Below are 27305 nucleotides of genomic sequence, written 5' to 3'. Positions count from 1 at the left end.
CTGGCCACTGCAGCGCCGTGCCTGGCCAGGTCGGCTGGTCAGATTGGCCAGCTGCCTTCGTGGGTGGGACTTCCTTCCAAGGTTGGACAGCAGTCCCACTCACTGTCAATCAATGCTGAAGTGAGCGTTAAATGTCAATGGGAGATCTAGAGTCAGCGGCTGAGCTTTAGGTGCCAACTCTTGGCATGGTGACCACTCACCATCCTTACAATTCATCCCTTTATTTTTATATAGTGACTCCGCAAGATTCTCCCACAAGAGGGAACATCCTCTCCATATCCACCCTGTCAAAACCCTTTGTTTTTCATTGATTTGGTGTGTTGCTGGCTGACCCAGCATTTATTGCCCATCCCTAATTGCCCTTGAACTGAATGACTTGCTCGGCCATTTCAGAGGAGGCGTATAAGAGTCAACAATATTGCTGTGGCTCTGGAGGCACATGTAGGCCAGAGGGAATAAGGACTGCAGATTTCCTTGCCTAAGGGCAATTAATGAACCAGATGGATCTTTACGTTAATCAACAATGGTTTTATGGTCATCGATAGATTCTTAATTCCAGATTTTTTATTGAATTCAAATTTCATCATCTGCCATGGTGGGATTCGAACCTGGGTCCCCAGAGCTTTCCCTTGGATTACTGATCCAGTGACTATACCACTGGAGGGCCGAAGGGCCTGTTCCTGTGCCGTATTTTCCTTTATCCTTTGTTCAGTGCACCATCATCCGATCTCCCCATGGAACTCACAACCCTCCATGATAACATGCATTAACATCATGAATCATAGCGCTGTTATTCAGGCTAGGAATCCTGCTTAACGCAAAAAAAATGTAATCTGCTACCTTTGTTGGCCAAATATTTGAAACCATTATCCACCTCATGATCACAACAACCTGGCTTATCAAGAGATAACCACTTAATGATAGCTGTCTAGTTCAGCCTGAAAGAATGAAACAGTAGCTCCGCCATTGAGATAATAGAACAAGGTCTTGTTCTGTAATATTCCATTCCATATCGGTGTCTCACGTGATTCCTGAAGCAATTCAAAGTTAGGAGTTTTACAGGTTCAGAATAACAGTTGGCACTGTGCCAAGACAGGTTGTTGTGCAAATCACAGGGCCAGATCTGAATCAGTTCAATCTTCAATGTTATTTATTTGTGGAGGGTTATTGTCTCTTTGCTCCCCGCCTCCCCCTGCACCCCCCCAACTCTCATAAAATCGTTGAATAGTTACGACACAGGAGGCCAGCTAGGCTGTCGGGAGAGGCAGTGGTGGAATGGTGTTGTCACTGAACTAGTAATCTATAGGCCCAGGGTAATGCACTGGGGGCCTGGGCTCACCTCCCACCATAGCAGATGGCATTAATGATAGAAACTAGTAGCAGGAATAGGCCATTCAGCCCTTTGACCATTCATGTTGATCATCAAATTCAGTATCCTGGTTTCCCCTCTCCATATCCCTTTAGCCCCAAGAGCTAGATCTAATTTCTTTTGGAAATCACACAACATTTTTGGCCTCAACTCTGATGACCATGAACCCGTTGTTGTAAAAACCCATCTGGTTCACTAATGCCCCTTAGGGAAGGAAACCTAGCGTCTGGCCTATATGTGAGTACAGATCCAAGGCAATGTGGTTGACTCTCAAGCGAAATGGTAATTTTTTTAAAAAAATGTTTACTCCATCCTTAAAGTTACAAAGTCAATGCTCAGAGTGGACCAGGCAAAACACAAATCCATTCCTTGCCTGCTCCAACACCCAAATTCAAATCCATATGAACCCAATTCATGATCCCCACAAGAGAGACAAACTAGATCTAAGCTGACAAGATGAGACATTGTACGCCATTTTGGGCTTGATCTTAGCCAAAAGGCCGAGAAGGGATAAGTAATGAACACTTCAATTAAACCTACCACACTTCCAGGCAGTGTATTCCAGATTCTAACCACTCACTGCATGAAATTATTTTTTCCCTCATGTCACCTTTGATTATTTAGCCAATCACTTTAAATCTATGTCCACTGGTTCTTGGCCCTTCCACCAAAGGGAACTGTTTATTCCTCTCGATTCTGTCCAGGCCCCCCATGCTTCTGAAGACCGATCTCCCCTTAGCCTTCTCTTCTCCTCAGTGGAGATAGTGGAGGCAGGGACTCACCTGATGAAAGAGCGGCGCTCCGAAAGCTCGTGCTACCAAATAAACCTGTTGGACTTTAACCTGGTGTCGTGGGATATTTTATTATGAATATTTTTAAGGCAGAGATAAACAGATTCTTGTCAGGCAAGGGAATCAAAGTATTTTATGAAGATTCATTAAATTGCTTTTGGACTTCCAGGCCTCTATTTATAAAGCCCTGGATACTCTATGCTCATTTAATTATATTTTTCACTCTACCCTGCCACCTTCAATGATCTGTCCACATATACCCTGAGGCTCCTGCATCACCTTTAGAATTGTACCCTTTGTTCTATATTGCCCTGTCTGGTTCTTTGGTATCACTTCACAAGCCACAAGCTGGTCGGGTGCAATGCAGAAATCCATTTTTCCAATGTCACAAGTGCAACACCCACAAGAATATCTCCGCTATTTTCCATCCTTTACCCTGGAAATGCAAGTGAGGAGTTTGTGTTGAAGTGTAGGTAGTTATGACCTTGCCATTATGATTACAGCAACAATTTACATGTACAGTACAGTTCCTTCAGTGTAAATAAACCTCCAACAGGCCCTTTGTAAATAGACAGAAAAGGTAACAGCAATGACCCTGGAAGGAGTGTTTAAGCATGGGAATCACATTTTTGGGTGATGTATTTTGAGAAGGTTTCTAAAAACAGTGATGCAGAAAAGTCACGGAGGGAATTCCAGACAATAAAACCAAAACTCCATTGACTCACTACCTCCTGTGACTTCTCTACTCATTTAATCCCAACAAATGGGTTGGCATGGTGGCACAGTGGTTAGCACTGCTGTCTCACAGCATCATGGATCCAGGTTCAATTCTGGCCTCGGGTAACTGTCTATGAGGCATCTGCACATTCTCCCCGTGTCTGTGTGGGTTTCCTCCAGGTGCTCCAAAGATATGTAGATTAGGTGCATTGGCTATGGGAAATTGCCCCTTACTGTCCAAAGACGTGTAGGATAGGGGGATTAGCTATGGTAAATGCATGGAGTTACAGGGATAGGGTGAGGGACTGCAGCGATTCAAGAAGGAAGTCTCACAACACCAGGTAAAAGTCCAACAGGTTTATTTGGTGGCAAAAGACACTAGTTTTTTGCTAGCAAGTGGCTTTTCCTACCAAATAAATCTGTTGGACTTTAACCTGGTGCTGTGAGACTTCTTACTGTGTTTATCTCAGTCCAATGCTGGCATCTCCACATCGCGATTGAAGAAGGCAGCTCATCACCACCTTCTCAAGGGTAATTAGGGACGGGCAATAAATGCTGGCCAGCCAGTGACGTCCATGCCCCATAAATGAATTTAAAAATTAAATAGCTGCATGCACCCTTGGACAGGCGAAATTTAAATTTAAATTTCAGAGGGTCTCTCAGTGCTTCATGTAGATGGGATGAGCAGCTATGGCGACCTTTCCTGCTGTCTGCCTCCCACAAAACACCAGGATTTGATGTCCAGCGCAGTGGAAAATTTGCTTCCATTGAGCTGGGGGCTTCCGCACACGTTGGCAAAATGCCAGCGGCGCTCAGAATTTGCCCCTCAGTGGGGCTTTAATGGTGTAAAATGTCTGCCCGCCTCCGTGGAGTGGGCAACTGATGGGTTTTCCAAACTGTTCCTGGGAAAACTCCCCTGTGACGGAAACGTGCCAGTGATGTGGCTCCCCTGCTATTTTCACACCCGCCCATAAGCACACCACCATGGGCCATAAAGTGTAACCTGTGTTTGGTCTAATTAACACCATTTCCAGAGGTAAAACCCAAATAAGGGGCGGATAAAGTATCGAGTTCCACTGCTCTTTCCGTCAATATTAAAAGTCCACTGAATAATCATCAATAACTAACGATAAAAGCATGGACACTGGAATCTGAAACCAAAATTGTTTTTCTTCATTTTTCTCCTCCCACACTCTTTCCCTCTTCTTCATCCCCCCTTCTCTTCCCCCCGCTTCCCCTTTTCTACATTCTACCTCTGTCTCACCTCCTCCCCCACCTCACCACCGCCCCCCCCCCCCCCCCCCAACTCCCCACCCCATGCCCCCAACATCTTCATCTGTCACAGCTTATAGCTTCTCTGCCGTTTGGCCATTCACACCCTTTATTCTCTCCGTGGACAGCCATTAGCAGTCTTTTCCCCTGGTTTCTGTGGCTATGACTCACCTTTCATTCCTTCCCCCTGCAGTATAAATATCTCCCACTTTCTGTGCCTTTCAGTTTTGATGAAGGGTCACCTGGACTCAAAACGTCAGCTCTTTTTCTCCCCTTACAGACGCTGCCAGATCTGCTGAGATTTTCAGAGCATTTTCCCTTTTGGTTTCAATAACTAACGAGTCCATCACCACAGATACAGAAATGGGAGAAGGTGGAGGGGGAAGAAGAGGGAAAGGGAAGGGACGTGCTTGTTGCTCAGTGTAGCTATGTTACTAGCGAGGCTATAAAGTGCAGGTTAAGTCTAAAGAGTACCTTGGCTCTCTCATCAGTTTATCAGCAATAAATCTGCTTTTTGATAAGATAATTATCTTCTCCTTGAAAACAACCACTACACTGAGCCATTTGGAATGTTTTACTTGGAAACAACCCACAGAACCAGTAGATTGTACTATAAAAGTTCCTCTCTGGGCGCGGTGCTGCAGGCAAGCATTTATCTTAAGGCAATTAACCTTCTCGAACATCGTGTGACACTCAGGAATATCAAACTGTTGATAGCACAGGGAATATGGTCGGAGAGACCTGGGACCAATCCTAGTATTTCCTCCCTCTAGGGTTGAGGCCCACATTTAAAATCAATTGCAAATTGCAAAGGACAGTTTTCCAACTCACACTGGACAACAATGTCAAGAATGAACAGGAGAAGCCACTCCAATCATCATTGGAGTAGCAGAGCCCCTAGTGGGCAAAACACCAACTGTTTTAAATATATTCTTGTTGCGGGATGTGAGTGAGATTGGCAAGGCCCCAGCATTTGTTGCCCATCCCTTAATTGCCCTTGAACCGAATGGCTTGCTAAGACAAGTTTCAGTTTGCAGTTAAGAGTCAACTACATTGCTGTGGGTCTGGAGTCACGTGTGGATTGTACGACAGCACAGCGATTGGCACTGCTGCCTCACAGCACCAGGGACACGAGTTCAATTCTGATCTTGGGTCACTGTCTGTACGTGGTTTACACGTTCTTCCCGTGTCTGTGTGGGTTTCCTCTGGATGCTCTGCTTTCCTCCCACAGTCCGAAAGACGTGCTGGTTAAGTGCCTTGGCCATGCTAAATTCTCCCACAGTGTACCCAAACAGGGGCCGGAGTGTGCCAACTAGGGGATTTTCACAGTAACTTCACTGCAGTGTTAATGCAAGCCTACTTCTGACACTAATAGATAATCTTTAACTTTATGTAGGCCAGACCGGGTAAGAATGGCAGATTTCCTTCCCTAAAGGGCAGTAGTGAACCAGATGGGTTTTTAACAACAATCGGATTTCATAGTCACCATAACTGAGACCAGCGTTCAACTCCAGAATTATTCACCAAATTTAAATTTCACCAGTTTCTGTGGTGGGATTTGAACCATGTCCCAAGGCAATAGCATAGACTACTACTTTATTAGTCCAGTGATGGTTCCATTACACTACCATCTCCCTGGCTTAGACTACCTTTGAAAAACCTCTGAAAGAATTTTTCCCCTTACGACTGCCTGTGGTAACAAGACTGGGAGATGATCGTGCCAAGTCTCCCATTACCAAAAGCCCATAGACACTGAAAGGAAAGCAAAATACTGCAGATGCTGGAGATCTGAAATGAAAGCCAGCAGGTCTGGCAGTATCTGTGGGGAAAGAAACAGAGTTAATGGGCAGAATTTTCCTGTCCCTCCCGCCACGGGGAATGGTAGCGGGGGGACAGGACCATACAAACAAAGATTATAACAAAGGGTCGTCTGGATTCGAAACGTCAGCTCTTTTCTCTCCTTACAGATGCTGCCAGACCTGCTGAGATTTTCCAGCATTTTCTCTTTTGGTTTCAGATTCTAGCATCTGCAGTAATTTGCTTTTTATCCATGCAAAGATCTGTTGACCTCGAGCAGGATTTTCTGGTCTTGGGGGCGAGTGCAGATGGAAAATCCTGACCCCAACATTTCAAGACTCAACGTCATGCAGACTCGAAATGTTGGCTCTCTTTCTCTCTCCACAGTGTTGCCAGACCTGTTGAGTTTATCCAGCGTGCTCTGGCACCGTAACCATGATGACAGAGTGATTAGCACTGCTGCCTCACAGCACCAGAGACCTGGGTTCGATTCCCGACTTGGCTCACTGTCTGAGTGGAGTTTGCACATTCTCCCTGTGTCTGTGTGGGTTTCTTCCAGGTGGTCTGTAGCCCAAAAGTGTGGGTTAGGTGAATTGGCCGTGCTAAATTGCCCCTTAATGTCAGGGGATGGGCTAAGATAAATACTTGGGGATAGGGCCTGGGTGGGATTGTGGTCGGTGTAGACTTGATGGGCCAAATGTCCTCCTTCTGCACTGTAGGATTCTATGTTGTGTTTTATAATACATACACACTGGTTAGGTTCAGGCTCTTCCACACACACTTGGTCAAGGGTAATTTTAAATCACCAATCCTTAAACTATCACTATCTCTCACTTCTTAAGAAGGCATAACATTGCTGCTTCACAGCTCCAGGGACCCAGGTTCAATTCCAGCTTCAGGTGACTGTCTGGGTGGAACAGAGGACAAAGAAAAGTACAGCACAGGAACAGGCCCTTCGGCCCTCCAAACCTGTGCTGATCATGATGTTCTAATTAAACTTAAAAAAAAACCTTCTGCCCTTACTCAGACCCCTATCCTTCTATTCCCTCCCTATTCATGCACCTATCCAGATGCCTTTTAAATGTTGCTGCTTCCATCACCTCCTCTGGCAGCACGTTCCAGGCACCTGCCACTCTCTGCGAGAAAAACTTCCCCCCGCGTATCTCCTTTAAACTTTCTCCCTCTCACCTTGATCCTGTGCACCCTTATAATTGACACTTGCACCCTGGGAAAAAGCCTCTGACTATCCACCCTGTCTATGCCTGTCACAATTGTAGACATCTATCAGGTCTCCCCTCAGCCTCCGTCTTTCCAGGGAAAACAATCCTAGTTTATTCAACCTCTCCTCACAGCCAACACCCTCGAGACCAGGCAACATCCTGGTGAACCTTCTTCGCACTCTGTCCAAAGCTTCCACGTCCTTCTGGTATTGCTGTGACCAGAATTGTATTCAATACTCCAAATGCGGCCTAACCAAGGTCTTATATAGTTAAAGTTTACACATTCTCCCCGAGTGGGATTCTTCCGGGTGCTCTGGTTTCCTCCCACAATCCAAAGATGTGCAGGTTAGGAGGATTGACCATGCTAAATTGTCCCTTACAGTCCCCAGATGTGTAGGGATTAGTCATGGCAAATATGTGGGATTACAGGGATTGGTGGGGGGAGCGGCCTAAGTAAGACGCTCTGTTGGAGAGTCAGTGCAGACTTGATGGGCCAAATGGCCTCTTCTGCACTGTCAAAATTCTATGGCCCTATTAGGATGGCCATTCGAACCATCTTAATGTAATGCCAGAAGATTTTAGTGTCACCCATGCACCCTCCTGCCATTGTCACATCAGGTGTATTCTTAAATGATTCCAAGTGCTTTAAACTCCCTTCCCCCCTCCCCGTCACCCCCTCCCCCATCACCCAGTCCCCCTCCCCCCAAACCTGTCTGGAAGTCTTTTGCACTCATTGATCACTCTTTCTGAAAGGTAATTTGAATTCCTCTTTCCGTTCTCGCAGTTTAATTTGGTATAGTATTGCAGGTGAATCTTTTCTACACTCCTAACTATCACACATACCTCTAACGTGCAAGAGATTTGGGTTTGCCCAGTCTGGGCTCTTTGCTCAGACTTTCTGGAAAGGGAATCAATCTCGTATATTTTCTCCACACTGCCTCCACTATTTGAATGTCACTCATTTATTAAGAGACCAGGACTGTGCGTGGTATTTAAGGTGCTGCAAGAACATAAGAAATAGGAGCAGGAGTAGGCCATCTAGCCCTTCGAGCCTGCCCCGCCATTCAATAAGATCAAGGCTGATCTGAAGTGGACCAGTTCCACTTTCCCGCTTTCTCCCCATAGCCCTTAATTCCCTTGTCTATTAGAAACCAACTACCCGTGTCTTAAATATATTTAGCGAGGCAGCCTCCACCACTTCAACGGGCAGAGAATTCCAGAGATTCACCACCCTTTGAGTGAAGAAGTTCCTCCTCAACTCTGATCCAAACTGCCCCCGCCCTTAACTTGAGGCTGTGCCCTCTAGTCCTGCTGTCCTTTCTGAGCGGGAAGAATCTCTCTACCTCTACCCTATCCATCCCCTTCATTATCTTATACGTCCCTATAAGATCCCCCCTCATCCTTCTAAACTCCAACAAGTACACCAATTATTACCTGCCCTAATTTAGATGTTACTAATCATTTCTTAACCACACATAGAACTGCTGGCGTTCTTTATCATATATTAATAACATGCACCCAAACTTAATCTGTACAAATTTATCAACACAGAAGAAATATGTTTCAAACAGATTTCACTCCTGCAGGTGGTGACACGGTGGATACTGCTGCCTCATAAAATTATATGCTATATAAAACTTTGGTTAGGCCGCATTTGGAGTTCTTGTCGCCACACTACCAGAAGGACGTGGAAGCTTTGGAGAGAATGCAAAGAAGGTTCACCAGGATGTTGCCTGGTCTTGAGGGTGTTGGCTGTGAGGAGAGGTTAAATAAGCCAGGGACCCGGATTCAATTCCCGGCTTGGGTCACTATATGTGTGGAGTCTGCACGTTCTCCCCGTATCTGCGTGGGTTTGCTCCGAGTGCTCCAGTTTCCTCCCATAGCAGGGAAGACATACTGGTTAGGTGCTAAATTCTCTCTCGATGTACCCAAACAGGCACTGGAGGGTGGCGACTATGGGATTTTCACAGCAACTTCACTGCAGTGTTAACGTAAGTCCACTTGTGACACTAATAAAAAAAATTTTAAACTTTAATTATGTCAAATTAGGGAGATTTTACTGGCAGATTAATTGCTGTTGGAAATCCATCAAAAACCAGTGAAACAAAATGGTTAATAAGTAAATGGCTGTCACTGGGAAACACCACATCAGTGGATATAAACATCTGAGGTGTACACTCTGCAGTCAGTGGCTGGAACTGATTGTTCTCTTTGCCAATGCGCTTCAGGAATAAATGTGTACAGTACCTGAAACAGGGGATAGAGAGAGAGTTTGGGTTTAAGATTCAGACCCGAGTTTCTGGAATCAAGTGAAGTTTCAGCCGGATTTATGGGCAGTTAGACCGAACAGTCACCTGAAGCTTTACTCAGGGGAGTTACCATCCCCTGATTGCTTGTGCATTGGGAAAATAACATGTGTATTAGTTAAGGTCCTAAGGCACCAAGACAGAGTGTTTCTGCTACTAACAGAGTAATCACCACTGTGTGGATAAAGAATGTTTGCCACATAGTGATCAATGGTGAAAGCCCTCCTCTCACTTAAGTACTATTGAGTCCTGCCTGCCTCTATTTTTGCTGATGTGGTGATGCCACGTTGGACTGGGGTGGGCATAGTAAGAAGTCTCAGGTTTAAAGTCCAACAGGTTTATTTGGTAGCACAAGCTTTCAGAGCACTGCTCCTTCATCAGGCGAGTGGAGAGTTGGGTTCACAAACAGGATATATATTGGCAAAGACTCTATTACAAGATAATCATTGAAATGCGAGTCTTAACAGGTAATCGGTCTTTACAATGCTAGTGGAGCGTGCTTATTGTTCGTTACAGAATAAAACAATGATGGCCCACCTATCATTTCCACACTAACTCTGCAATCATTTATTTCCTCTCCTCTAATCATCCGTTCCTCAGCACAAGAGTGTCTGAAACTCCTACAATGCCCAGTGGTTGCTCACATTGTCCTAAAGCGCCTCATGACAGGCACCTTACAATGCAATTTGTTCTACGTGCAACACTTTTGGATGTTTCTGAGAGATATAACACATAAATCAAGCTGTCTCTTCCCCATTCTTGAACCACCCTCCACCCTGGATTGCCCATCAAGCCTTTAAGCTGGAAAGGTCTAATCAGGAGATGTCACACAACACAGTTCCCCTTCATCAAACCGATTGCTGAGCCCAGGAAGTAAGACCCAAACTTCCAACGCACTCTCCATTTTTATCCCACAGAGGTCAGGGCTCACTTGCGGGGTTGGACAGGGAGAAGTCTGCCATTTAACCGCAGGTTAAGCTGGGTCTGAACAGGAGAGTGGAACTGGAACTGTCAGAGTGGTCTATACTGTGGAGCAATGTTTCCCTCCTTTCATTTAAACTACTTGCTGAGTGATGGAGCCAATTTTGAGGCATACAATCTGATCAGAGGCATACAAGATGATCGAAGGATTGGATAGGGTGGACAGTGAGAGCCTTTTTCCTCGGATGGTGATGGCTAACACGAGGGGATATAGCTTTAAATTAAGGGGTGGTAATTATAGGACGGATGTCAGAGGTAGGTTCTTTACTCAGAGGGTAGTAAGGGCGTGGAATGCCCTGCCTGCAGCAGTTGTGGACTCGCCAACTTTAAGGGCATTCAAATGGTCAGTGGATAGGCATATGGATAACATTGGAATAGTTTAGGTTAGAGGGTCATTAGGTTGGCTCCACTGGCCGGCGCAACATCGAGGGCCGAAGGGCCTGTACTGTGCTGTAATGTTCTCTGTTCTGTGTTAACTTTGCAAGATAATGGGAAACAGGTGATAGCTCAGATTGCATCTCCTGATTTTTATGTTTGTTGACTTCAGTTGGAAGATAAGAGATGATATAAAAGTTTTACATTTATTTATTAGTGTCACAAGTAGGCTTACATTAACACTGCGATGAAGTTACTGTGAAAATCCCCTATTCACCACACTCCGGCGCCTGTTCGGGTACACTGAGGGAAAATTTAGCACGGCCAATTCACCTAACCACATCTTTCAGACTGTGGGAAGGAACCGGAGCACCTGGAGGAAACCCACACAGACATGGGAAGAACATGCAGACTCTGCACAGCCAGTGACCCAAGCTGGGGATAGATCCCGGGCCCCTGATGCTGTGAGGCAGCAGTGCTAACCACTGTGCCACCCACTGATTCTGCATCTATTGTTTTACATCATAAAATAATCAAAATTACCTCCACTCAACATTCCCTGGGTGCGACAATCGGGAATGTGCAGGAACAAAGAACTGTGCACAAGCAGCGGCCCCCTTTAAGATTCATACATCTTAAAGGGACTGCGTAGTGCAACAATCAGACTGCATAGAGCAAAGAGAAATTAGAGGGACTTTGTCTCCAAAACTGATGCTGTGTCTTTCAGGATGAACTAATCTAACCATGTCTTTCTCCTTGTTCAATGTCTAACCGAAGGAAAGAGCCGTTATTGCTCTGCATACTGATTATTTCATCTAAAAGTGTAGGCCTGAATGTCACAGGATTCAAAGTTCTATGATTTAAATTGATCCATTGACAAATTATTGATGTCCCTCCACCTCTGGGATTCTTAATGGGGTTTCTTTCTGTGTGAGCAGTTTCTCTGAGAAACACTCAAATGCTCCACAGAGAATGACTCAATTGCTTTCATTATGTAAAAAGACATGGCAAACCTTTCAAACGCAACAGAATTCCTGAAAATAAATATGAAGTGACTTTTAATTGCTTTTGGTGGCATTGGTTGAGGGAGGAATGTTGGCCAGGACACCAGAAATCTTCTCCCAATTGTTACCATGGGATATTTAACATATACCCAAGCTGACAAACATGGCCTTGACTTAGTGATTTGCCTAGAGGACAATATTCCCTTAGAACTGTGCTAATTATTAGTTGGGATTTTACGATCACGTTTGGGCGAGGCTCGTAAAATCCTGCCCGAGGCCAACAGAGAATTCTGTTCTGTGAGCCTCGCCTGTCCCCATTCCAGTGGTAAAATTCTGGCCAAATGTGTCAGCCATTTGACTATCTGACCTTGTCCTAAAGTGGGATTTGCAGTCACAACCTTCAGGAACAATAATGCTCCCTTTTCCATTAGTCTTGAATAGTTGGCTCCATTAACTGATCACCCTTAGCTGAAGGGGAGAGGGAATGGTTGGAAACTTACCTCTGTGTCTTTGTCCCTAGCTCCATGGGGAAAGTTGACCCTACGTTGCGTTTTATTTTATTTCTGCTCAGCCCAGATCTGAAAGTGGGGAAGTACTCGCTGAGTCTGTGCTCGTCATTGCCAACTGGTCCCTCCTCTGTCGTTCAGTAGACAAATACATCCCAACCCAGAGAGCTACAGGCTGACACAAGCGGCAATGTGGGAGAGTGATCTCCTCTGCACAGTAGAACATCCGTCCATCCCCAAGCCAAATATCGCAGGCACTAAAGGTGAGACAGGAAAAGTTCAAAGGAGGTGTGAGGGGCAAGTGTGAGTGGTAAGTGTCTGGCATGCGCTGCCAAAGGTGATGTGCAGGCAGATGCAATAGGGCAGTTAAGAGGCTTTTAGATAAGCACATGCATGTGCAAGGAATAGAGGGATATATACCAAGGGCAGGCAGAAGGGATTAGTTTAATTTGGCATCATGTTCAGCACAACATCGTGGGCTGAAGGGCCTGTTCCCGTCCTGTACTGTTCTATGCTGTATGTTCTATGTTCCACATTCCATGTTCTATGTTCTATTATCTACGTTCTATGTTCCATATTCTACGTTCTATTTTCTATGTTCCATGTGCTATGTTCCATGTTCCAGTTCTATTATCTATGTTCTATGTTCCATGTTCTATGTTCTACATTCTATGTTCCATGTGCTATGTTCCATGTTCCATGTTCTATGCTCTGTTATCTACATTCTATGTTCTTATGTTCCATGTTCTAAATTCTACGTTCTATGTTCCATGTACTATGTTCTACGTTCTATGTCAGCAAGTGAATGATTCTTGCAATCAAGAACATGCAAGATTGAAGAAATCACAATTGTCAACATATCCATTTCAATAGGTTATGCTCCTACAACTAGCTTGTGGACAAAATGTACACCATGCTGTAATATAACAGTCTAAGCATTGATAGAAATGCTGCAATAAAAATCTTTGAAAAGCTGTCTGGAAATATATTTGCTGGGATGATTCACCCTGTGCGATTATCCAGATCTGATCATCCAATCAAGGCCTGAATGGCTACATAACCAATCCAGTGGAGAGTAATGAGATTCCATCATTCGATTGGATGCTGCATTTTATATCTGATTGGATTCCTCCCCAGTCAGGATTTTGAACTGAAGTTTAGTCGGCAGCTTGCACTGATCCACACCCCAGTGGCAGAAGGAAAACAAACTCAACCATCATAGAATCTTTACAGTGCTCATTCGGCCCATCGAGTCTGCACTGACTCACCGACAGAGCATCTTCCTCAGGCCACCCCCACTGTCCTATTCCCATATGCCACATATTTACCCCACTGATCCTCCTAATTTACACATCTTGGGACACAAAGAGACAACATTATTATGGCCAACCCACCTAATCTGCACACTTTGGACTGTGGGAGGAAACCGGAGCACCCAGAGGAAACCCATGCAGACACGGACAGAATGTGCAAACTCCACACAGTCGCCCAAGGCCAAAATCAAACCCAAATCCCTGGTGCTGTGAGGCAGCAGTGTTAACCACTGTGTCACTGAGCCCCCCTCCTTGGGTTTCAGATTTTACAGGTGGACTCCTGGGGTGAAGACATTCCTTTCTTGTTAAATAGACTTTGGTACAAAGTTAAGAATTAGAAAGAAGTGCAGAACCTTCAACAAAGTGGTGGTGAGAGAGGATTCAAGAGTCCTACAACAGTCTTGTTCAGCAGTTTGATTTTTCCTAACTGTTTTGTCCTTCTTCCTTTTTACAGTGAATATTGAAAGTTCACTATTTTCCCTTCACAAACACCTATCTAACACCTACTTAAGTTTAACAAGCTTCCCTTTCATCCCCTTTGAGAAACAGATTAGATTTGATTTACCCATAATTTTACTTTCAACCAGCCATGGAATTTTTCTTTGTTCATTTACGGGGTGTGGGCGTTGCTGGCTAGGCCACCAAAACTAGTTGCCCTTGAGAAGGTGGTGGTGAGCTGCCTTCTTGAACTGTTGCAGCCCCTGAGGTATAGATACACACACAGTTCCGTTTAGGGGGGAGTTTGAACCAGCTACAGTGAAGGAATGGTGATATATCTCCAAATCAGGATGGCTAGTGCCTCGGAGGGGAACCTCCAGGTCATGATGTTCCCATGTATCTGCTGCTGTTATCCTTCTAGGTGGCAGTGGTCATGGCTTTGGAAGGTGTTGCCTAAGGAGCTTTGGTGAGTTACTGCAATGTATCTTGTAAATGGTACACACGGCTGCCACTGTTCATCGATGGGGGAGGAACTGAATGTTTTTGGAATGAGTAGAAATCAAGCAGGCTGCTTTATCCCGGATGGTGTCAAGCTTCTTGAGTTGTTAGAGATGCACCCATCCAGGCAAATGGAGAGTATTCCATCACACTCCTGGCTTGTGCCTTGTAGATGATGGATAGGCTTTGGGGGAGTCAGGAGCTGAGTTACTCACCGCAGTATACCTAGCCTCTGACCTGTTCTTGTGGCCGTAGTATTTATATGGTTTGTCCAGTTTAATTTCTGGTCAATGGTAACACCCAGGATGTTGATGACAACTCATGGGGTGGGATTTTTTGGCCGCGCTCGCCCCAAGGCTGGAAATTTTCACTTGAGGTCAATGGACCTTTACATGGTCCACGTCCCCCCCCACCCCATCCCATGGCGGACGAGTGGGGCAGGAAAATTCAGCCTGAGGTGCGGAAAACCACCAGAAGAGCTGCAGCAAGGAGAACTTCTGCTACCTTTACACAAAGTACGAAAACACGTGCCCACAAGAGGCCATTCTGTCCATTCTGGTCACGGGCACCATCACATCTTCCACCCAACCCAACTCGTTCCCTCGGCCGAGGAAGATGACTCACCACAAAGGAAAAATTCTGAGAAGATAAAATGTCTCCCTGACCCTCCAGAGCCTCAACTCATTCCACTGAACCTGATAACCAAACATTAGTCACCCTGACCTGTCGCGTTCCACAGCCCCTGACAACCAGTTTCACAAAACATAAGATTGGCTAATACCACACATTGGAAACCGTGTATCTATATATTTTTATCTGCAAACCATCTAAGCTTTCAAATATCATTTAAACATTGCAAAAGTGAGCTAGATTTTCTACATTCCTCTGGTTTGGTCACACAAATCTCGAATCATGTACCTTACCTCTTATGAATCCAGAACCTACAGCGTCCAGCGGCTGTGAGATGGAGTGAAGCCCAAGGCAGAGACTTTCTTCTAAACTTGTCACATGTCAGTCACAAAGATTTTAAGACCTTGCCAGTGTAGAATCAATAAAAAAAGTTTAAAGGTGTAATCACCTGGTTAACAAATAACAGCAACATCTACTCATTACCTCATGTAAGCTCAATATTAATCATTTGTAATTGCCCATTTCTGCTTCCCTTGTCCATACAGCTGCTCTCTGGGCTGCACTAACCCAGAGGCATCTTCTTCTCCTTTAGAATACATTTTCCTTTCTTTCTCTCCTCTCCCAAAGGTTCACCGTTCACCAAGCAAGCACCAGGCTACTACACAGTGATTTGATATGAATTATTATTGTCACATGCATTAATATACAGTGAAAAGTATTGTTTCTTGTGCGCTATACAGACAGAGCATACCATTCATAAAGAAGGAAAGGAGGGGGTGCGGAATGTCATGTTACAATCACAGCTAGGGTGTAGATCAACTTAATATAAGGCAGATCCATTCAAAGGTATGATGGCAGCAGGGAAGAAGCTGATCTTGAGTCAGTTGGTACATGTTTTAGACTTTTGTAAGTTTTTCTCGTTGGAAGAAGATGGAAGAGAGTATGTTTGATTTGATTTCATTAATTATTGTCGCATGTATTAGTATACAGTGAAAAGTACTGTTCCTTGTGCACTTTACAGACAAAGCATACCATTGATAGAGAAGGAAACGAGAGAGTGCAGAATGTAATGTTACAGTTATAGCTAGGGTGTTGATTAAGACCAACTTAATTTGAGGTAGGTCCATTCAGAAGTATGATAGCGGCAGGGAAGAAGCTGTTCTTGAGTCGGTTGGTACGTGTTTTCAGACTTTTGTATCTTTTTCCCGAGGGAAGGAGGTGGATGAGAGAATGTCCGGGGTGTGTGGGGTCCTTGATTTTGCTGGCTGCTTTTCCAAGGCAGCAGAAAGCGTAGATAAAATCAATGGATGGGGGGCTAGTCTGAGTGATGGACTGAGCTTTGTTCACAATCTTTTGCAGTTTTTTGCAATCTTGGACAGAGCAGGAGCCGTACCAAGTTGTGATACCTCTGGAAAAGACATTTTCTATGGTGCATCTGTAAAAGTTGATGAGAGTCATGGCGGACCTGCCAAATTTCCTCAGCCTACTGAGAAAGTAGAGGCGTTATGGGCTTTCTTAACTATAGGGAGGACCAGTGCCACCTTTTAAGATGGCTAATGTAGGAAATTTCTCAAAGGCAGAATCATATGCTTTACCCTGTGACCTACCAGGCCATATCGTTGTTTTATTTTCCCCATGTGTCTTTCCTTCTGTCCTGAGCTGTTGCTTGGCCACTGATTCACTAACGCGAGGAGCCATCTGATACCTCACCTGTGGTCATTCCTCATGTAGCAACCTGGAAATTCTCAAAGGAGACACCACAATCAAACCTAATCAGGTCTCACATAATCAGACCTTCCAAAACAAGTCTTTGATTTGACGTGATTTAGTATTGTCACATGTATTAGTATACAGTTCGAAAAGTATTGTTTCTTGCACGCTATACAGACAAAGAAGGAAACGAGAGACTACAGAACGTAGTGAGAGCATTGTTAAGAGCTTAAAAGAGTTAGGATGAAGTCTGAGAAGCATAGAATGAGAGCAAAAGATCGAATTAGAAGGTATGCTGGGCACGGCTTGCAAACTTAATTTAAAGTTTATTTATTAGTGTCACAAGTTGGCTTACATTAACACTGCAATGAAGGAACTGTGAGAATCCCCTAGTCGCCACACTCTGGCGCCTGATTGGATACACCAAGGGAGAATTTAGCATGGCCAATGCATCTAACCAGCATGTCTTTCGGACTGTGGGAGCAAAACGGAGCACCTGGAGGAAACCCGCGCAGACATGGGGAGAATGTGCAGACTCCGCACACTGACCCCAGCCAGGAATTGAACCCGGGTCCCTGGCACCATGAGGCAGCAGTGCTAATCATTGTGCCACTTTGCCAACCTTTTTACCCATTTCAGATATTTATATAAAACTCATGATCTGGATTCAGCCCAGCTTTCTAAAAGAAAAATTCTACCTAGAGTGTTCCTAGGTGAAATAACTTTGCATCGGTGTCAACTCAGCTCTTAACAAGCACAGCCTGAGAATATAAATTAATATAATTCAGCACTAATAGTCTGCCTCACTTAGAGAAAGCACATTAACAGCTACAGGCAAATACGGGGATTGCTGCAAGTGCACGAGGGGAAGGAGACCTTTCTGAATACAAAACATTTCAGTTGTGGTTAAAATAGAATCCCTGGCTCACCAAATATGCACCAATTCTCCAAAAGGATTTCTTACCCAGGCCCAACCCTTATCCCTGTAACCCTGTGCATTTACCATGGCTAATCCCCCTAACCTACACCTCTTTGGATACTAAGGGACAATTTAGCATGGCCAATTCACCTAACCTGCACATCTTTGGAGTGTGGGAGAAAACTGGAGCACCCGGAGGAAATGCACAGACATGGGGGGATCATGCAAACTCCACACACAGTGACCCGAGGCTAGAATTGAACCTGGGTCCCTGGCACTGAGACACAGCACTACTAACCGTTGTGCCACCATGCTGTTGACAGTTCATTCAATTGGCAACACTTGTCTCTGAGTCACCAGGTCCTGGGTTCAATCTCCAGGAAGAAGTCTCACAACACCGGGTTGAAGTCCAACAAGTTTATTTGATAATAAACCCACAAGCTTTTGGAAACGCTGTTTCGGAAGTTTTTCAGAACAGCGTTTCCAAAAACTTGTGGGTTTACAATCAAATAAACTTGTCGGATTTTAACCTGGTGTTGTGAGACTTCTTATTGTGTTTACCCCTGTCCAACGCTGGCATCTCCACATCCTGACTTCAATCTCCAGTCCAAGGCTAAGCGCCAGAAGCATTGCAATGCAGTACTGAGGGAGTGCTACACTGCTGAAGGTACCATTTTTTAGATGGGGAATTAAACTGCAGCCCCATCTGCCTGTTCGGGTGGATTTAAAACATCCTCATGGCACCATTTCAATGAGGAACGGCAGAGTTATTGGAGTCCTGACCAATATTCATTCCTCAATCCAATTATCTGGTCATTATCACATTGCTGTTTATTGGGATTGGCTGAATGTAAACTGACTGACACATTTCCTAAATTACAGCAATCACTACACTTCAGAAATACTTTGTTGGCTGTAAAGTGGGACATTGTGAAAAGCTCCATATTAATTAAATCTGTTATTGCTCTGCATCTAGCTGTCGTCTGAATGCTTATTACTAACACTGGATGTCACATCCCTCACTTTGATATGCATCAAAATAAAAACAAATTATACGTATCTTAGACTCATTGTATCATTGGCCTTGGAGGGAGTGCAGTGGAGGTTCACTAGGCTGATACCGGAGATGAGGGGGTTGGCCTATGAAGAGAGACTAAGTAGACCAGGTCTGTACTCGTTGGAGTTTAGAAGGATGAGGGGGGATCTTATAGACACGTATAAGATAATGAAGGGGATGGATAGGGTAGAGGTAGAGAGATTCTTCCCACTTAGAAAGGATAGCAGGACTAGAGGACACAGCCTCAATATAAGGGCGGGGGGCAGTTTAGAACGGAGTTGAGGAGCGACTTCTTCACTCAAGGGTGGTGAATCTCTGGAATTCTCTGCCCATTGAAGTGGTGGAGGCTACCTCGCTGAATATATTTAAGTCACGGGTAGATCGGTTTCTGATAGACAGGGGAATTAAGGGTTATGGGGAGAAAGCGGGAAAGTGGAACTGAGCCACTTCAGATCAGCCATGATCTTATTGAATGGCGGGGCAGGCTCGAAGGGCTAGATGGCCTATTCCTGCTCCTACTTCTTGCGTTCTAATGACTCCCTACGGTGTAGAAGGAGGTCATTCAGCCTATGGAGCCTGTACCAACAACAATCCCATCCCAGCCCTATCTCCGTAACCCCATTTACCCTGCTAGTCCCCCCAACACTAAGGGGCAATTTAGCATGGCCAATCCACCCTAACTGGTACATCTTTGGACTGTGGGAGGAAACCAGAGCACCCGGAGGAAACCCATGCATGGCACAGTGGTACAATGGTTAGCTCTGCTGCCTCACAGTGCCAAGGACCCGGGTTCAATTCCAGCCTCGGCTCACTGTCTGTCTGGAGTTTGCACATTCTCCCCGTGTCTGCGTGGGTTTCCTCCAAGTGCTCTGGTTTTCTCCCAGAGTCCAAAGATGTGCTGGTTAGGGGTATTGGGCATGCTAAATTGACTCTAGTGTGAGGAGATTGGCAGGGTAAATATGTGGGGTTATGGGGATAGAGCCTGGATGGAATTGTGGTTGATGTAAACTCAATGGGCTGAATGGCCTTCTTCTGCACTGTAGGGATTCTGTGATATCAATGGGAGGAATTTTCACCAAAATTTGGCAGAGTGTCAGGTTGAGACAGAAAACCAGAGTGTGTCACTCCAAATGCACAGCTAGATTTTCACTCCAGATTGCAACCCCCTCCCCACCCAATGGTCATCAGGGTGTACTACCACTGCCGCACATAGGGGGGAGCACCCCACAGTGGGGCTGCCCAGGTTGACACTGCCAAGGCCCAGGCATTTCCTTCACTGCCCGAGGGTTATACATACCTGTGTGCCCTCGGCGCGATTATCAAGACAAGTCTTCATTTTTGAATACCAGTCATGATTTGCACCAGCGTGACATCACGCCAGCTGGGCAACATCAAGCCCGCTAATGATACTATAATATGTCTGTGAGGCGGCAATGCTAACAACTGTGCCACCATGCCACGAGTGGTGAGAAAGCACAGCCCACAACCACGGAGAGTGGGAGATGCATATAAGGGGACAAGGAGAAGGGAAGGGAGGGTTAGATTGAGATGGGGAAAGATGGAAGGAGGCTTGAATGGAGCACAAACACTAGCAATGACTGGTTTCACCAAATGGCCTGTTTATGTGCTGTATATCCCATGTTATTCTATGCATCAGTCTAAAGCTCATTTCATATAGAGTTAACTGCTGAGCTACTGCGGCACGGTAGCACAGTGGTTAGCACTGCTGCTTCACAGCTCCAGGGACCTGGGTTCGATTCCCAGCTTGGGTCACTGTCTGTGTGGAGTTTGCACATTCTCCTTGTGTCTGCGTGGGTTTGCTCCCATTTCCTCCTACGGTCCAAAGATGCGCGAGTTAGGTTGATTGGCCATGCTAAAAATTGCCCATTAGCGTGCTGAGATGCATAGGTTAGAGGGATTAATGGGTAAATATGTAGGGATAAGGCAGTGAGGGCTGGGTGGGATAGTGGTCGGTGCAGACTCAATGGGCCAAATGGCCTCTTCCTTCGCTGTAGGGTTTCTGTGATACTGCTGCTGTTTGTGCGAGATCTCAGTGGCAAGAATCGAGGCACTATCGTGCTGGGTTTGCCGTGAAGTAAGCAGAACTCTAAAGTCTCATTATTCAGTTGAAGAGTGATAAGCTTACGGCAGTTTTGACCACAGAATAGCCCAGTCTCAGAGCCAGTTGGGAGCACCCCAGTTACATGGCAGAGTGGTCTCAACAGCATCACTGAACTTGTTAAGCCGTATTGACAACTAGCTGGTAACAAGACCTGCCTGTGGAAGGCTTAGACTGGCCAGTGATAAAATAATCATTGCTAAAGGCATTTGAGGATTTTAAAAAGCCTCTTGAGGCATTCTAAACTGCCAAGACGTTACTGCAGAAGGTGGTTCTGTAGCTTGTTACAGTCAGGTGAGGAGGGACTCAAACACCTCCCCTCTTTTCACCCTCCTCTGTTGACCATAGCAGCGTTGCTTGCTTGTGAGAGGTTACACTCGCCAGTTCACCAACCTCTTCACACTCTGTGATGGTGAAATAACCTGCCAAACATGTTTTCTTGAGTTTAACAAAGTAGGAAGTTAGGGTTTTTTAAATTCATTCATGGGATGTGAGCATCGCTGGCTGGTCCAGCACTCATTGACCATCCCCGAGAGCCTTTAAGAGTCAACCACATTGCTGTGGCTCTGGAGTCGCAAGAGGCCAGACTGGGTAAGGATGGCAGATTTCCTTCCCTAAAGGACATGGTGGCGTTTTTTTAATATGACAATTGACAATGGTTTTGTGATCATCAGTAGACTTTTAATCCAGATTTTACTTGAATTCAAATGTCACCATCTGCCATGGTGGGATTCGAATCCGGGTCCCCAGAGCATCACCCTGGGTCTCCAGATCACAAGCCCAGCGATAATGCCACTACGCCACGGCCTCCCATCATACTCAAACCAAATCGGACAGAACAATAAAATACACTCTGACTTCCACAAACACACCCAAAGTTCACGCATGCAGATTAGAGAAGGGTAGAGTAGAATGATCAAATTAAAGTCCATCAGAAATGAAAGAAATTTGCGGTTTGTGTCTTGGAGTTTCAGCTGGCTTCAAGCTGAATTCAATAGTCTTGCGTCTAAGATTTGAAAGCCAGACTTGGTTGTTCTCCTGCAGACACTCTTGTGGAGTTGAGATCTTCCCTTAAAATCTCCGTCTACTACAGGACGGAGACAAAGTCAAATTGTTTATGTATTTATTAGCGTCAGAAGTAGGCTTGCATTAACACTGCAATGAAGTTACTGTGAAAATCCCCTAGTCGCCACACTCCGGCGCCTGTTCAGGTACACAGAGGGAGAATTTAGCGTGGCCAATGCACCTAACCAGCACTGTGGGAGGGAACCAGAGTACCGGAGGAAACCCACGCAGACATGGGGAGAACGTGCAGACTCCACACAGACAGTGACCCAAACCGGGAATCGAACCTGGGTGGAAAATCGTGAGTCGAGTAGAGAGTGGGAGAGTAGGAGCTCCATATAGCTTAGCTGCTATCCAGTTCTGCTCATCAAAAACACATGCCTAATTTACATAAAGGACTTGTGTGCTGGTCATGTGATCTCTCTCCAATTGCCAGTAATTCAAACATAATTGCATTTTCCAAATAAAACTCGATAAGTTCGCCTGGTAAGCTATCTTAAAAATCAAGGTCTTTTGCCCAAGCAATTAACCTTTGAATGGTTCATATTCAGCTGTTAAATACTGTCGATGTTTCATTGATAGGTCAGGAAGTTCACAAACCCCAGGGGTGTCATTGTCCGTGATGAGTTTGCACTCTTGCTGTCTCCATTCAATGGGGTCAGAATGTGGAACATACAATAATGTACACTAATGCCTGGCATTTGCTGCCAATTAAGTCTCTGTTTTACACAGTCCATCTATTCAAAGTCCAATTTCATACTTCCAGACAATGGATTAAATACTAAAATTTGATACAAGAAAATAAGCAGATGAGCAACAAAATGATGAGGCCACGCTTATCCACCCAGGGGCTGGCACATGCAGGCTGTTCAAAAGGCCAGCCTCAGTTCTCTGGCACTTCACACCAACTGTTTTGTTAAATTTTAGTCCCTCTGGGCCTCACATCCAGCACCCCACCACCCACGCCCAAGGCCTATATAGGTCAACTCATGCCAATCCATGCTTTCCACCCCATGGTCCCTTATATATCCTACACCAATGTAGTGCCAATACATGTTCCCCATCCACCACCCTTTGCAAAGCACCCTCCATGCCAACTCATCCAGCATCCACAATCGAAAGACTTGTTTGAGATCAAATAATTTCTTCAAATATCTATTTCTGACTTCACTATATAAAAATACACTCATTCATTAAAGCCCATTCAATATATTTATTCCCCTCACATATGTAATCCCTTATTAAAACAAACATCATTAAAGACACTGATCCTTGAATAGCCTCTTGCAGCTGCCAGTCAAACTATTAACTTCCAACCCTCCTCTGTAATAATGATTGATTAGGGATATCAATCAGGCTGTAATGATACTGTAATGATGACACTCAGATTCATGTCAACAAACAACTATTGAAACTGCAAGCAGAATTTTTTCTAAACTCACATAAGCAGTCTTTTTTTGTCAGATTTAAGGGACAGGCTATTTAAATAACTTGACAACTTACAGTTCTATATACCTTATTTCCCCTTATGTGCATTTACAACAATTTCTAACACAAACACGGTTTGAGTCACATCTCCTTTCAACTACCACCTCCCTCTCCACCACCAGTGAAATTGTGATCTGTCGGATGCATGACCTAAGAGTCATTTCTAAAGGTCCCCTGAGTCTCCACAACCCAGCTAAAATCCAAGGTTAAATGGGGGCCTTACCTGCCTGTTGAGGTAGATGGTAAGGATCTAATTATTAAAAGGAAGAACTAGAAAATCTCCCGAGCTGGAATTTTCTAATCGTTCACACTGTTGGAATTTTCCCATCCCGCTGCAGTGAGCAGAGATTAGGCTTATCGCCAAATTCTCCTCTTCGCTGCAGCAGGAATGTGGCATGAAGGGGCAGGAAGATTGTGCTCCCCTGATCTCCAAGACAATACCAACAAAATTGCTTCTCAGTTTGCCATTCACATCAGTGACGATTGTGGGATCTTGCTGTGTGTCAATCACCATGGGCAGCTGTGACTGTGAATCCAGGCAATCCAAGTAAAGCGCTTTGGGATGGAGCAGGTGATAAATAAATGCAAGTTTATGCCTTCATCTGAGCTCTGAGCTAGTGCATTCCCAAGTTCTATATCACTTTGTTAACAAATGTGCTGGTGTTATTTGATGCCATGTCGGCTGCTTGGTGGGGCACTGCACACCCCTGACTGCTGCAATACAATGCGCAGCCTTCACAACTCCATATCATTCCAGTTTTCCATTAACCCTGTTGAGAAACATTGTGCAATCACAAATAAGACCTCACACAAGGACGATTTCAAAGCTGGTAAAATAAGCAAAAATGAACACAATTTATTGCCTTCACTCTACTCTGTTTCGCTGATTAGATAAGACATGTTTCTGAGGTCAATTAAAGGCATTTCTGGTCTCGGACCCTCATTGCCAATCAACTAATCTGGTTTCAATTGATTTCTTTCTGAGGATTTTTTGTAAAATTTGTGCTGCTTTTTCCTCTCGCCCCCCCCCACCCGCCGACCCCTTTCTCTTCTTGTACAATTGACTCATTGCTAAAGGCTTATTCACTGCGCTCCACCCCTCAAATGGTGGTTGTTCATGTCTGGATGTGTGTTGTCAGGCTGTTTCCCTGCGGAGATTGATCTTACACTAAACTGCACGCAAAGAATGTCATGTGACAGTCACAAGTTGAGTCACTTGGGCAGCACGGTGGCACAGCGCTTAGCACTGCTGCCCCACGGCGCCAGGGACCTGGGTTCGATTCCCGGCTTGGGCCACTGTCGTGTGGAGTTTGTTGTTCACCCCATGTCTGTGTGGGTTTCCTTCAGGTACTCTGGTTTCTTCCCATAGTCCAAAAAGACGTGCTGGTTAGGTGCATTGGCCATGCTAAATTCTCCCTCAGTGTACCCGAACAGGCACCAGAGTGTGGTGATTAGGAGATTTTCACAGTAACTTCATTGCAGTGTTAATGGAAGCCTACTTGTGACACTAATAAATAAACTTTAGTTGGGATTACCTAGATAAGCGAATCCAGAGGATGAAAGGATGCTAAACTTTGTTGTTTTAGTTTGAGAGTTAATGAGCTGAGCAAGGTTAGTGGTGAAGAACAGAACACTCTCCATTTTGAGTGCCCAGTTATGGCATCAAGCAGTCCCACACACACTCAAACAGAATAGCATAGAATAGAATTCAATTCCTACAGTGCAGAAAGAGACCATTTGGCCCATCGAGCCTGTACTGACAACAATCTACCCAGGCCTTATCTCCATAGTCTCATGCATTTACCCTGCTAATCCCCTGACACTAAGGGTCAATTTAGCATGGCCAATCAACCTAACCCACACATCTTTGGAGCACCCGGAGAAAACCCACTCAGACACTGGGAGAACGTACAAACCCCACACAGACAGTGACCCGAGGCCAGAATCGAACCCAGGTCCCTGGCATTGTGAGGCAGCAGTGCTAACTGCTGTGCCACCATGCCACCCATAGAAAACATATCATAAATGCTGAACTATGCTCCCTTTCTGTGACTACAGAGGGAGAATCTCTTACCTCTCTTAAAAGGATCAAGAAGGAGAGGGAACAGATTTAAAGTGATTTTCAAAAGGGGCAAATGAGATGTGAGAGGAGCCTTTTCCACAGAGCAGCCAGCTGGTTGGAGTCTGGAATGTTCTGCCTGGAATTGTGGTGGAGGCAGGTTCAACCGAGGCATTCAAAAGGATGTTTGATGATTATTTGAATGGAAACAATGCGCAGGGTCTTGGGGAAAAGGCAGGAGAATGGCACTAAATAACAATGATCATTCAGAGAGCTAGTACAGACACAGTGGGCTGAATGGCCTCCTTCTGTGCCATTTCAATTCTACGAATCAAACTCAAACCCTAACTGTCACATTACTTCTTAATCCCGCACCATCCAGGAGGTGGGGGTGGGAGAGATTTCTTCGAACCAACACGCGGGGAATTTATCTGCATCAAATTCACGGTCGGGTCCCCCCAAAGGTTACAAAACTACAGGTCGGAATTTTACTCATGGACTTCTGGGCCCCAGAGTCAGGTTCAAAATAGGGCCAGAACCCTACACTGTTTGGAAAGTATTTTCTCCTGTTGGACCAACTAATGGTCAGAAGGTCGGGTGAAGCTGGCGAACTAACATATCGACCAGTGACATAAAATACCACAACCACCATGCATGGTGGTTGTGGTATTTTATGTCACTGGTCCCCAGGAAAAGCAGCACGGGGGCACAGTGGTTAGTACTGCTGCCTCGCTGTGCCAGGGACCTGGTTCCTATTCCCGGCTTGGGTCCCTGTCTGTGTGGAGTCTGTATGTACTCCCTGTGTCTGCATGTGTTTCCTTCGGGTGGCTCCAGTTTCCTCCCTCAGTCCGAAAGACGTGCTGATTGGCCATGCTAAAAACAAAATTCTCCCTCAGTGTACCCAAAAGGCGCCCAGGTGTGGCGACGAGGGTATTTTCACAGTAACTTCATTGCAGTGTTAATGTAAGCCTACTTGTGACATTAATAAATAAACTTAAACTTAAAAACCCAATGCCCCTCCCTCCCCTGCACCCCCATCACTGCCAACTCGTTCCACAAATAGGTGCTTTACAATTTTAAAGGTATCTTTAAACAGCAGAAGGGGAGAACAGACAGGACTCGGAACAGTGGTTGAATTTTATACCAACAATTTTAAGGTATGAGCAATTTGATCTTTTGCCAGCTGTTTTTTTCCTTTTTTACTTCAGCCCTTTGGAGATGTGAAGAGGGACGGAATTAAAAAGAGAAATAACAAATATCATCCAAACTAAATTGCAACGGTGCAGGCACGCACATCACACCCAAGTCTGCACTCCCCCTGGACCGAGCCACAGATTTGTCTTTTGTAACGATACAAATCTGACAGCATTAAAGGAGTTTTGTGCCAAGTGAGTATCTTACAAAGTACCACATTCCCAGATACAGTCCTGTTAAATGCAGAGTAATACTTAGTCAACAAAGCCACAACAATGTTCATCAGCGCCTGACTCAGAATGACTTTTCTTTAAGAACTGAGTAAATTTTTATAGAATCCCAACAGTGCAGAAGGAAGCTATTCGGCCCATCGAGCCTGCGCCGATAACAATTCCACCCTGGCCCTATCCACTCAACTCCACCTATTTACCCTGCTAATGACACGAAGGGGCAACTTAGCATGCCCAATCCACCTAA

General features: G+C 45.1%; 1 long non-coding RNA gene across 1 annotated transcript in view; it reads left to right on the top strand.

Annotated features, from left to right (window-relative positions):
- Positions 1-27016, top strand: part of LOC145357446 (uncharacterized) — a 39038-nt gene extending 12022 nt beyond the window's left edge. Inside the window, exons 2-3 of the long non-coding RNA XR_013889292.1 lie at positions 25634-25790; positions 26843-27016. This is a non-coding gene — a long non-coding RNA (uncharacterized LOC145357446). The remainder of the gene's footprint in view (positions 1-25633; positions 25791-26842) is intronic.
- Positions 27017-27305: the final 289 nt, after the last annotated feature.

Source organism: Carcharhinus amblyrhynchos, chromosome 23 (assembly GCF_965287045.1).
Source record: "Carcharhinus amblyrhynchos chromosome 23, sCarAmb.v2.hapA, whole genome shotgun sequence".
Classification (NCBI taxonomy): Eukaryota; Metazoa; Chordata; class Chondrichthyes; order Carcharhiniformes; family Carcharhinidae; genus Carcharhinus; species Carcharhinus amblyrhynchos.
The sequence above is the reverse complement of the archived record's forward strand: the minus strand, read 5'-3'. Positions and strand labels throughout refer to the sequence as shown.